We start from the raw sequence: 13,482 nt of genomic DNA, 5'->3' as shown, positions 1-13,482 counted from the left end.
AAATATCTGACTTGCCTTGCTTTGTCTTTGTTTTGTAAAGACCTTGTTTGAGGTTATTTTCAACGTCATTGATTTCCATTTTGTTGCTAGACTACATCCCGATCCCCCAGTGTATTGTTTAGCCGCCTGCTCCCGCCCGCAGCAAAGTTCAAATCATCCCGCGAGATTTGCGTTGGGTCCCGCGGGACCCGGCTGGACCCAACCCCAATGCAGCCCTTTACTACAAACCCCTAATATTGTTTTCTAAATTGTGTACGCTCCCAAACCCTTGTGAAATTCTTCATTGATGGCTTTTAAAGATTCGTGGCCAAAACATTAGCTACTAGACTAATATATATAAATGAATGAATTAATAAGAATAAGAATACAAAACGACTCTTAATACACATTACGTCCATTCCTGACATAAACTGCGATTAACCCTTTTTCTTGGGTTTAAGTTACTCTTTTCTCTGAAATGGGAAAATATTCAAACACACCCCAGACATAAATGCGATGTGTGTTTAGAGTGTGGAAGGAAGCTGGAGTATCTGTACCTGTACACTGGATTTGATATTAGCACAATAATATCTAAAAAATCTCAGACATAATGTCAGTTGTGTCAATTCTGTGCATACTGGAGACAAAAACAAAAAACAATCTGCTATTTGGATTCATCCCCATCTCACACAGGCAGTGATTTTGTTGTTTCAAAATGGACACAACAATTTGTTTTCAAAGCACTCAGAGAAACCTAGACTCCAGCATTTTTCTCAGCTCAGGAAGCACAGGAGCAGGTCACCGTGGGTGGCAGATCTGGGTCCACTGAGGTAAATCAACTGAAACACCCAGATTTTGTGGTTGACTTGATCCAGGTTTGGCAGGGCTGCTGGGGATGATGTGCAGTTCTGGTGCATGTCAGTTTTGCTGGGTTGGGTGGGGGGTATTCCTTAAGCTAGATGAAGATGATGATGATGATGCCAGATGATGATGATGATGATCGGGAGCTGTTTCCTGTATCGGGAGCTTTTTCCTGTTTACACGCTGCTCACGCTGTTGGACACCGCTCACGCTGCTGTTAGTATTTGCTTACATCTTGACGTTTGGAGTTGCCATAATGCCACTAAAAGGATCAAAAGCAGAAACGAAAGTGGACGAGGAGTATGTATCACTCACTCAGGTATCTGAACTGATGCAGCAGCAGAAGGACATGTTCTTGGCTTTACTCCAACAACAGCAGGAGAACTTCAAAGGCTTCGTCCAAATCATTGTGGATTCTACAAACTCCAGACTCGACGCAATAACAAAGGACTTACAAAGAAATCAAAATCAGCCTGCAATTCACACAAAAGGATGTGGATGAGTTGAAAGCTGACAACAACAAACAGGCGGAGCGATGCAACACCATGCTGCAGTCGGATGTTTTCAAAGTCTGTGACAGTCTGCTGCTCAAAATCACAGACAAGATGGATTATCTGGAAGGACAAACCAGACGCAACAACCTGGTATTTGACGGGATAGCCGAGACACCTGGAGAAACTTGGGCCGACACGGAGGAAAAAGTTAAAAAACTTTTGTCGGAGAAACTCCTGCTCCAGCGGGAGGTGGAGGTGGAAAGAGCGCACCGAGCAGGGAACAGTGTTGCCAACTCCTCAGTAAGGAAAGTAGCTATTGGCTGTCCCAAAAGTCGCTAGAAGTCGCTAAATGACGTCATCGCCTAATTTGCATAATTGGCAATTTGCATATAACTGTAATGGACGCTGTAGGAGAGAGGAATAACTTCGTGGGAGAGACAAAAGTGAGTAAAAAACACCCTAAATATGTTTAGAACTACAAATGTACAAAAATAATTTCAACATTAACAACATTTGATGATTTTAATGCTTCGTCTAGATCCACATTACACACATCAGTTGTGTCCTGTATTGTTAAATGTTATAACAGCAAATTGTTATGTAGGGTGAAATTGCTAGCTCTACAACCAACCCTCCTCCTTTATCCGGGTTTGGGACCGGCAAAGTGACCCAAAAGAAAAAAGAAACATTTACATCCCGCTTTGCAAGCCAAGCGCATTTCATTTGCAGTCTGGACGCGGAGTGGTGAGGGTCTCCTCTCTGCTCTGCCCACCAGATAAGTCTCCAATAACACCAGAAAAGTCGCTAGATTTGTCGCTAGTCGCTTTTTTGAAAAAAAAGTCGCTATTGGGGTCTGAAAAGTCGCTAAATCTAACGACAAAGTCGCTAAGTTGGCAACACTGGCAGGGAAGCCCGGGGGTGACAGACCGAGGCCCGTAGTGGTGAAGCTGCTCAGATACAAAGACAGAGATGCTATACTACAACTCTCCACAAGTCTCTCAAAGGATCAAACATATACATCAACGAGGACTTCACGGAAGCAGTATGACGAAAGAGGAAGGAGCTGATGCCAGAGCTGAGAGCTGCGAGAGGGAGGGGGGACGTCGCATACCTACGCCACGACAAGCTGATCATTCATCCACGTACCAGCACACCAAAACAAACATGAGATGTTTAATCGACAACAGGTATGATGAACATTAACACTTCCATATGGCTACAATCCACACTCATCCTGAAGTCAATCACATACTGAAAAGGATTGCTGAACTTGATCACCTGGAATTATCTACATATCATCACACGGAACATAAGCCACAGGACATTGAAAATGAAATTGATCCAGAAAACTTCTTCTTAAACATTAACAATGACTGCCATTATTATATGGTCGATCAGTACAACAGCACTTTAAAAACTGAAAGCAAAATGTCCATAAACCACTTCAACAGCAGAAGTTTGTATGCCAACTTCCATAACATCAAGGATTACTTAACCCAGTTCACACAGCCTTTCAACATAATTGCAATATCTGAAACATGGATCAACAGTACAAGGGACATGGATTTTGAGCTTGAAGGATATGAACTGAACTGTATGAACAGAAACAACAAAAATGGCGGTAGTGTAGCTCTGTACGTGGACATAAATTATAATTATAAAGTGGTAGAAGAAATGTCAACTGTGGTAGATAATATACTTGAATGTCTTAGAATAGAAATATGTATGGAAAAAAAGAAAAATGTCATTGTGATTATACAGAACACCAGGGTCTAATATAGACACATTTAAAGACTGGATAGAGGAACATTTAACAAAAACAAGACATAAAGTCATGTTTATCTGTGGCGATTTCAATATTGATCTTCTAAATCCGAATAATCATAGAATGACCGAGGAATTTATTAATACATTATATAGTATTAGTCTATATCCCAAAATCACCAGACCAAGCCGGATCACGTCCCACAGTGCAACATTAATTGATAATATATTTACAAATGACATAGACAATAATACAGTGGGAGGAATATTAATAAATGACATCAGTGATCACCTTCCGGTCTTTATAGTTTATAACAGCAACTATGTGAGAAACAAGCAGAACAACATACCACAACATAGAAGAGTTAGGACAGAAGAGTCTATGGTTGCACTTAAAAACGATCTAACAGCACATAATTGGGAATTAATATATAAAGAAAATGTTATTGATAAAGCATATGATGAATTTTTAAGAACATTTAAATCACTATATGATAAAAATTGTCCAATTAAACAATATAGTAGAACACTAAAGTATCACGATAATCAGTGGATGTCAAAGGGATTGCAAAATGCCTGCAAAAAGAAAAATGCATTATTCAGAGAATTCCTAAAACACAGAACAAATGAAGCAGAAAATAAATATAAGAAATATAAAAATAAGCTAACTAATATTAAGAGAAATTGTAAGAAATAATATTATAACAAAAGGTGATTATAGATATTGTGAATAAATGCAAAGACAAAACATCAACTGACTATAATGAAATAGACATGAAAATAGTAAAAAGGGTTGTTGACGGGATCTCCAAACCTCTAACGCATATTTTTAACTTATCATTACAAACTGGTCAATTCCCCAATGGCATGAAAATAGCTAAAGTTATGCTGTTGTACAAAACTGGAGACAAACACCACTTCACAAATTACATACCTGTCTCTCTTCTCCCACAATTCTCAAAAATATTGGAAAAACTATTAACAGATTAGACAATTTCATAGATAAACACAATTTACTATCTGACAGTCAGTATGGATTCCGAAAAACCCGAACAACAGCACAAGCGTTAACTGAACTCATTGAAGTAACCACAAATTCCATAGATGAAAATAAATATGCAGTTGGTTTATTCATTGATCTAAAAAAAGCTTTCGATACAATAAATCATGAAATATTATTCAATAAATTGGAACTATATGGGATAAGGGGGTGTGCATTACAGTGGGTTAGAAGCTACTTAAAGAACAGGAAACAATTTGTGAAGATGGGAGAAAATCAGTCACAATGTTTGGACATTGAGTGTGGAGTCCCCCAGGGGTCAGTGTTGGGTCCTAAACTGTTTATCATATATATCAATTACATATGTATAGTATCACAAATACTGAAATTCATACTATTTGCCGATGACACAAACATATTTTATTCTGGTGAGAATTTACAGCAACTTTTGGACAATATTACCAATAACAAGTTATCATTAAACTTAAACAAAAATGATGGTATTTGGAAACAATAAAAACAATAAAGCACAGGTACAGATTGAGGGTGTAAACATTGAAAGAGTACATGAAACTACATTTCCTGGGGTAATTATAGACGACAAGATTTGCTGGAAATCTCATATTAAACACATCCACAACAAAGTATCTAGAGGCATCTCAGTTCTGGCCAGAGCAAAACAATTCCTGGATAGCAAATCACTCTGCATTCTGTTCTGTTCCCTAGTTTTGCCTTATCTAAGTTACTGTTTAGAGGTTTGGAGAAATGCGTATAAAAGTTCACTGCAACCACTATTCATACTGCAGAAAAGAGCCATAAGGATCATTCATAAGGCTGGTTTTCGTGAACACACCAATTCCTTATTCTTCAATTCTAATATAATACAATTTTTTGACATAGTAGAATTCCAAACTGCACAATTCATGTATAAAGCTAGGAACAACTTATTACCATATCACTTGCAGGAAATGTTTTATGACAGAGAGGGGAGGTATAATTTAAGGGGTACTCTAAATTTTAAGACTCGTAGAACACGAACAATGAAAAGATTTTCTATATCAGTCAGTGGAGTTAAACTATGGAACAGAATGGATTCAGAATTAAAACAATGTCCAAACATTAACCAGTTTAAAAACAAATATAAAAACATGATTCTCACGAGGTACAAAGAGGAAGGGGTTTAGCGGCTTTTAGCCTGCAGATAACACTATTGGGTGAATGAGTAGATTTGTGTATATTTATGCACAGAAATCGGCAGAGAAATTAAATGTGTATGTATGCATGTGTATAGATAGGTGTATGTATGTATATATATGTATATATGCGTAGGTATGTATGGGTGTATGCGTATGTATGGGTATACGTGTGGTGTGATTAAGTGTGTAAGTAGATATATACATAGATATAGAGCAGATACAGTATAGTGTAAATAAGTATATATATATAAATATTTATATGGGCATGTGTGTACAAATATATAGAAATATTCAATTATGTGTATGTATAAGTATGTGTGTGAGTATAATTACAGTAAATAATAATAATAATAATAATAATAATAATAATAATAATAATAATAATAATACTGTTATATAGCAGTGTGAGTTTAGTGTGTGAATATTTATAAATACAGGTTAAATGATCAGTGAATGGGGGTAGGACTAAATACTTTTACACTTCTTCCTACTCCTTTTTTGGCACATATAAATCAAGATAGTGTGGCCTTACACACTTTAAGGGCGCACGTGAGATTCTGGGATGACCAATACACCAGAGACAATCTGCCTCTTCAATGGAGTCAATTATCGTCAACCCAGAAAACGTTGAACATTTTCACGGGGAAAAATACCAGCCTCTCGGTCAAGGACCCAGAAGCAAAGAATGTATCGCCAGCGCTTGTCGAACCTCGTCTCTTCCTCCATACCTCAAGACTCAGCTTACCGTGTTGCCAAAAAGTTTCAGTCCACAGCCAGAGGAATACACTGCCAACCTCCACACTGGGCTCACTGCCGTTCTTGCCAACATACTTACACAAAAATAGGAAAGGTTAATTGAAATGCCTGAGAAAAAAAAAAAAAAAATTTCCTTTTTCCCCCAACAAACCATACAACCAACCACTTTCACAAAATTCACAACAATAGTCACTGGTGTTTAGAAGTCATCCTGCCAACAACGCCAAATGTGGCCTTATACACTTTAAGGGCGCACGTGAGATTCTGGGATGACCAATACACCAGAGACAAACGGTTGTGAAAATACAAATTCTTATTTTATTTAATGTTTGTAAAAACAATACAATATATAACACAATCACACCTCCGTATTTTGGGGCAGGGATGAGGGGATCCTCGCTAAGGACAGGGCTGAGGCCCACCAGCAGGGGGGGTTACCAGAGAAATGGATCAATGGTCCAAAGATTAACACTATGCAGACACACGTGTCACACTAACCGTAAACTAAAAGAAAGTAAATTAAATAAACCAAGAACTGCAAACGTAGGATAATATAAATCAAGAGGCACAGCAAACTAAGGAAAACTAAGCATACGTGAAATTCACACACACGGAAAATAGAGCACCATCACCCAAAGGATTTAGCTTGCCACCCCGCCGTGGATGCTCAGCACTTGGAAAGCAAGAAAACCAAAATAAAAGGTATTAGGAGATGAACAATCAAGGACAAACATACAAAACCAAATGTAAACAGCACAAAAGTAATGGAAAGAAAAATAAAGAAATTAACCAATGTGGTTACCAACCACACACGACGTATGAATTCGACAAGCTCTCGAGCCCCAAATCAAATAACAGATATTAAAAAAAAAGGAAAAGAAAACAATAAACCCGGCCCAAAAACCTTATTGGTTATCTGCAGTTATACACATGAACCTCCTGCCAATAGGTTTAAAGCAGGGGCAACAAAAACACAAATTAACCCAAAAGAAGAATATCCCTCACACCACGCTCCAAACACACACACACACACACACACACACACACACACTCTCTCTCTCTCACACACACGCACAATTGCTAAAAAGTAAGTCTCTCAAAAAGTCAAAAAGGCTTGAAGGTCTTGCAGCCCTCTTCACGTGAGCGGCCGCGTCAGTCCAGCCAGACCACGGCTCTGTGTTTTTCCCGTAGACAAGAACGCTGGCAAGAACGGCAGTGGGGGCTAAAACCGGAAACACCAGGCGATGTAAGGCTTCTTAGTTATTCTAAAGCGGCTCGCTGCATTTCACGAGTCGTCTGCGCTGCAGACGCTCCAAGCGAGCCAATCGTCCTCAGAAGGCGCAGCTGCGCCAGACTGAGAGGACGCTGAACAACGGACGTGCAGTTGCATGAATTCTTGCCACAAGATCCGCTTCTGACACGAGCCTGGCCAAAGCCACAGGTGGATGAGGAACGAGACAGGAACCGACTGGAACCCGCAGTGGGCGGGGGCGAAGAGTCGCGCTTTTTTTCCGGGTTCACCATCACCTCCCCTTAAATAGGCCAGCGACGCACACCATTGGTCAAGGCTGCTCACACAAATAAGCACTTAAGTGCGTCTTACCACAATCGCAAGTTTTAAAGGATGAAATTCTTTGTTTTGTTGTTTTGTTTTCTTAAACTTCTCATGAAGTGTTGTTTTTTTTTTACATGTACAAAAAAAATAAATCAAATTAAATCAAATGATGATGATGATGATGATGATTCAGACAACGATGATTATGATTCCATATGACGATTCCAGATGACGATGATGATGATTCCCGATGATGATGAACAAAACGCCAGTCACTTTTCTTCTTGCTGCTGTCCACAAACACCACAAATTCACACAAAAGGAAGGGTCAGAAGAAAGTGTCCCAGTCATGTAAGAAGGATGCACCGTGAGAATAAAACTGTAATCTGTATCAGGTGTAGAAGTTGGGTTTCTCACCTTGCCCATGGTTATAACGCTTCATTTACAAAGTGTTGCTTCGGAGCAGTAGATAGAAATGTTCATTGAATGGGAAGTACAGTATAATTTTGTTATGAAAGCCACTCCTGACCATAACTGAAGCTGCTCCCACTTCAAATGTGCATAATGACCGTATGAAAACATCAGGTTTACCAAGGACTTCAATTTTGTAAAATGTACTCGTAGAGGGAAAAAGTGTACCACTTATTTTAATCAGCTAGACTCAAAATTTCCCTAATAAAGCTGGATATACAAGGTTCCTTTTCTCCCCACATCAATCATATCCCAGTTCTCTCCAAGCAAGTCTTCCAGAAGCCACCAGCTCTCAGCCTCAGTGGAAACTCATTATGTCAACAAGAAATGCAGCTGTGCTCCGCTACCTGAGCCGCTTAGTTGTTTTCTCTATTTGCTGTCAGCGTGGTGACAGTGCAGATGAGGCGTGTGCACTGAAACAAAAAAATCAACCTCCGGAGAATATATGCTTCTGATATTCCGTCTTTTTTTCCTTTTTTCTAAAGCTATAAGGACACCTACACACGTGTGTAGATGTATAATGATGACTTACAAGTTTTGCATAACTGGGAAATGCAGAAATGTCTTTGGGTCAATAGACATGTTAGAATCCTCTGCTGCTCGGGCCTGGCGACAAGTGAAGCACAGTTCATCCTCCAGCCACTATGTGGAACTTTTTTTATGTGTTGAAGCACATCATTTACACATGAAAAACAAGTGGATGGAAAAATGACATCACATCCCAGATGAAGCAGTGTCAAGGCATCTAAAAAGCTCAGCTCAGACAACAAACGTACCTCGAGGAAAGATGCCGCTGCGCTAACTCGGCCATAAAACAGACGTCAGCAAAGCACTATTCCTCATCGACTCACTGTTTTCACTCACTTGTGACTCCAGTGACCTGACTGATCTATTAGAAGTTACAAGGTAGATGTTGATGTTTGTAGTGGAAACAGTGGGGTATTTTATATATACAAAAACCATGTTTAATCTTCCAAACACGTATGCTTTCAGTAGGGATATAGACACTCGTATAAATGAAATGCATAAAAACACCTATTTGATTTGATTCTATCTGAGATATTGCCCGGAACTTCCCTCAGACTACTCACCCCACAAATCTAATCTGGATGAAGAGATAATGAATAGATGGTAGGATGTTTGCAAACAAATGCTATTTGTTTTATCAGCTAGGGATTTTATTTACTTAAACAAATTATCCATGTGAGATTGCTCCAAATGGTCTTTGCATTAGTTGCATATTTCCAATACACCTACTGTATGTTAGATATAAAATGACATCTGCTTTAAATGTATATTGACAAGGCTATCAAACTCAATATCTCTTTAGTTCCTCTTATTTCAATTTTTTAGTTAAGGAAATCCATCATTCACTGACTAAAGCATTCGCAGGAGTTATTTGTCCATCTGGGGGGTGACTGACAACATATACTACTGTCAAGGTTGACATTCCCCCCTGCCTTCAGTTTCTGTCTTGCCCCGCCTGTGTCCCATCTGCTCTGATTGTGTCTGCACCCGTGTCTCGTCATGTCTCGTTATCCCCTCAGTATATCTTGTCTTGTCATTCCTTTGTCCCCTGTCGGTCCGTACTGGTTCTCCCTCCATGTCTCCTCGTCGTTTTTCCTGTTCCTGGTTTTTTGATCCTGCTCTGCAGCGCTTTGTTTTTGCCTTTTGGGAATTAACCCTTTGTTTTTTGAGAACTCCTGCCTCTGGCCTCCCTCTCTCTCCTGCACTTGGGTCCTAGAAAACCACACCCTTAACAACTACGTATGGGGGGGGATACAGGGGGATACAGGTGGACCCAACCCCCCCCCCATGTCCTGGATTGTGGACACAATCTCTGTGTGTCCGACATGTCTATTGACCCAGAGACTACTCTCCACAGACCTCACGTGGATATATGTATGTGTAGGTACTGTTGTTGGTACTCTTGGTTTTCGTATTATAAGCAGAGCTGTCTGGGAGATTTGCGAGGCCCTGTGCGAAATGGCCGGGGGGGCGGCCCTCGCACGCGAGTGTAGCAAGCGTGTGAAATTTTTGGGTCGGATCGGGTGTCTATATGCGCAATTTTAACTCTCCAATTAGAAAAATACTGGATACAAACACATACACACGTTTCATTATGAAGCATTGCATACCTTCCCCTGCCTCATCATCTCTTGCCTCGACGCAGGGCCCCGCGGCTGCTTGAGACCCGGTCGGATCGGTGATTTTTGTAACAAATTTATCAAACGAGCCTTTCAGAGAGGCATTAAACTCTTCAATTTTCTTTAGTTTTTTTCTTTTTTCATTCCCTGATGGAAATTTCCTGAATCTGTCTCGTTCTCTCGACATTGTGTGATAGTTGTGTGACGCAGTTGTATTGAACAACAGACACGCGCAGCTGCGCAGCGACATCAATCAGCAAGCACATCATTGCACATATATTTATTGATATGCACATACTAGTACACATTTAGGTCTGTAATGGAACGTGACTGTTGATATTTATAAGGGAAAGAAGGAAAAAAAACGAAAAAAAAAAAAACGGCCTATAGCGCGAGGCCCTTGGGGCGCGAGGCCCCGTGCGGTCGCATGGTTCGCACACCCCTTGCGGCGGCCCTGATTATAAGTATTTGAGTAGGAGCTACTGTAACAAAATCAAATTCCCCCTCAGCGATCAATAAAGTCATTCTGACTCTTATTGAAGAAATAGGATGTTTTATCCACAACTACCTGAAGAGGAACCATCTGAAAGGATTGCTCTCTTCTTTCAACATGACCAAAATATCACAACTCTTGAAAGACCTCAAATGATCTGTATCTGTAAGATGCAGCTTGAATATATATAAAAAAGTCTTTAAGCTGATTAGCCTGTTCTTAATCTTCTCACCAGACACTGATAGACTCTTAGCTCACTATGTATCCTCCTGCTATGCGAAGGCAATAAAGCAAAGCTTGGTGTATTGACGACTAGAAGCCGATGCTCTCAGTAGCACAGTATGAGCAATATAATCTCTATGCCTAATTTGAATTCTCATTTAAAGCTCAGGCCGAGGCATTAAAGAGTGTTGAATTATTTACAGTCTATACCTCATCAAATGCAGCATTAATGTATTTATTATCCGAGTCCGATGCTTGCTCCTGCACAATTCTCAGGCAGTCGCCACATAAAACATATTATTTGATAAATCAGCCTGCCGAGGCTCTGTGGACTTGTCTTTGGTGTGTTTTATTAATTGTCTCAAACACATAAAACTGTTACAGATGGAATGGCTGTGTGTTGCCAACAGACTCTTGTCTGTCATGTTGTCACTGATTTCAGACAAAGAGCATTATTTAACATAATTTATTGTATGAGTCATGCATAATTAGAGATGTGCAAAAAAGACAAACTAAAAGTTGAAAAATGACCAAATATTTATCATGTTCACCCTTTTGCATCTTTCATAGGACAAAAATCTGTTAATCTACAAAGCAGCATAAATAAAAAGGTTATCCTTTGTAATGTGTAAAGAATTATGAAGTTTCAATCTTCTGCTTTTGTGCCTTTGCAGAGTAAAAGCAGTGGTGCACAGCAGTCTCACCGGCTTGTTTGCAGAAATAAACCATTTTGAAGATTTCTGTTGGCCTTTGGCCATATTCATGCATTTATTTGGAACAACCTGTTTTAATCTGCATTCGTGCATTTCCATAATTATTGTCTTATCTGGGATGTTCTCCAGCTCACCAGCGGAGCTGGGCCTGAGGACATTCTACTACAACAAACTACTAAACATTACTATTACACCTAAAGAAATAAAAAAATAAATAAATCTGGATTCTGCTTTGTTTTCTTTGTCATTTTAAATGAGTGTAGCGATCCTACCTAATTTTTTTAACTTGTTGGGGCACCACCTCTGTTACAAAGGGAAAATAAACAGTATTTATCAATCTCTCATCTGAAAATATGTTCGTTCTAATTTGGATTGGTTTGAGTACATCAAATAAACATCACAACAGATTAATCTAAGGAGTATTAGTGGACGAGAACACGACTTAATAAGGTGATACTTATAGGACAATCTAGACTAATCTGCTTAACCTCAGAATATAGAAGGAATAAACAAAGAGAAGAACGACGGAGGTTTCCTGGCCAAAATATATATATATATCTGATATAAAAATATTTAATGGATTAAAAAGTAACTCCGGCAACTTGCCAAAAATTGATGTTTAACTTAAAAGAAAAGGATATTTTGGCTTCCTTCTGTTGTGAGACACCACCAACGCATCCCAGGGGACCTTAATTTGCCGAGCTGTAGGTTTGTTGAGCCAAAGGAGGAGTTATGCGTCCAGTAGACAAACAGCCGACCCCCGTGGGTTCTCCGAAGTCGGATGTTGATGACCTGGCAACATTGCAGTTGGTCCTGCACCCTTCTGATGGAGGTGGTCTTGGCTAGTCTTTCAATGGTTGATGGGTGGATGTTGTGTAAGGTTCTCGTTGGCCAAACATGTTTAGACCAGAGTTTCTCCTTGCAGTGTGGTGAGCAGCGCGAACCAAAAAAAAAGGCCAAAGATAAAATAAAAACTCAAACCTAGCTTCCAAAATATAGGAGAAATGAAAACTTAAGCAGGTCTCAGAACGATCCTAAAAAGGAATTATTAAAATGAATGAAGTCGGATCTCAACCTAAAAGAAGACAAAAACTTTGACTTTAAAGAGCTGAAACAGAACTAAGTTCAAAATGAATTAAAGCTGCAAGCAGCGATGAACGGGCCCTCGCACCCTTGTGCACGTTCAGGCGTGCTGCAGTGTAAGCGCTTGTATGACTTACATGTAGATTCTTCAGGCCTGGACATTTAGTGGATGACACCAACCACGACTCTCTATATCAAACCATTCAAAAGTTATGGCAGAAAGTAGGAACTATCAGATATCGACCAATCAGATGAAGGGGCGGTGCTAATTTGCAGCAATTATGTTCAAGGACTCAAAACAGAGTCCAATGACACCACCCACGAGTCTTTATGTTAAACCATTCAAAAGTTATTGCAGAAAATCGGAACTATCACATATAGACCAATCAGAAGAAGGGTCGGGGCTAATTTGCACCAATTAAGGTGAAGGAGTCAAAACAGAGTCCGATGACACCACCGAGGACTCTGTATGTCATACCATTCAAAAGTTATGGCAGAAAATAGGATCTATCAAATATAGACTAATCAGAAGAAGGGTCGGGGCTAATTTGCACCAATTAAGGTGAAGGAGTCAAAACCGAGTACGATGACACCACCCACGACTCTGTATGTCAAACCATTCAAAAGTTTTTTTTAATTGTTTTTTTTTTTTTTTTTTTTTAATTTTGCGTCTATCGTCGCCATGGTAACACTTTTGACTGAGAAAAGTAATGCCCATCATCGCAGGATGGAGATGCACATTTTGATG

Source organism: Cololabis saira, chromosome 19 (assembly GCF_033807715.1).
Source record: "Cololabis saira isolate AMF1-May2022 chromosome 19, fColSai1.1, whole genome shotgun sequence".
Classification (NCBI taxonomy): Eukaryota; Metazoa; Chordata; class Actinopteri; order Beloniformes; family Belonidae; genus Cololabis; species Cololabis saira.
The sequence above is the reverse complement of the archived record's forward strand: the minus strand, read 5'-3'. Positions refer to the sequence as shown.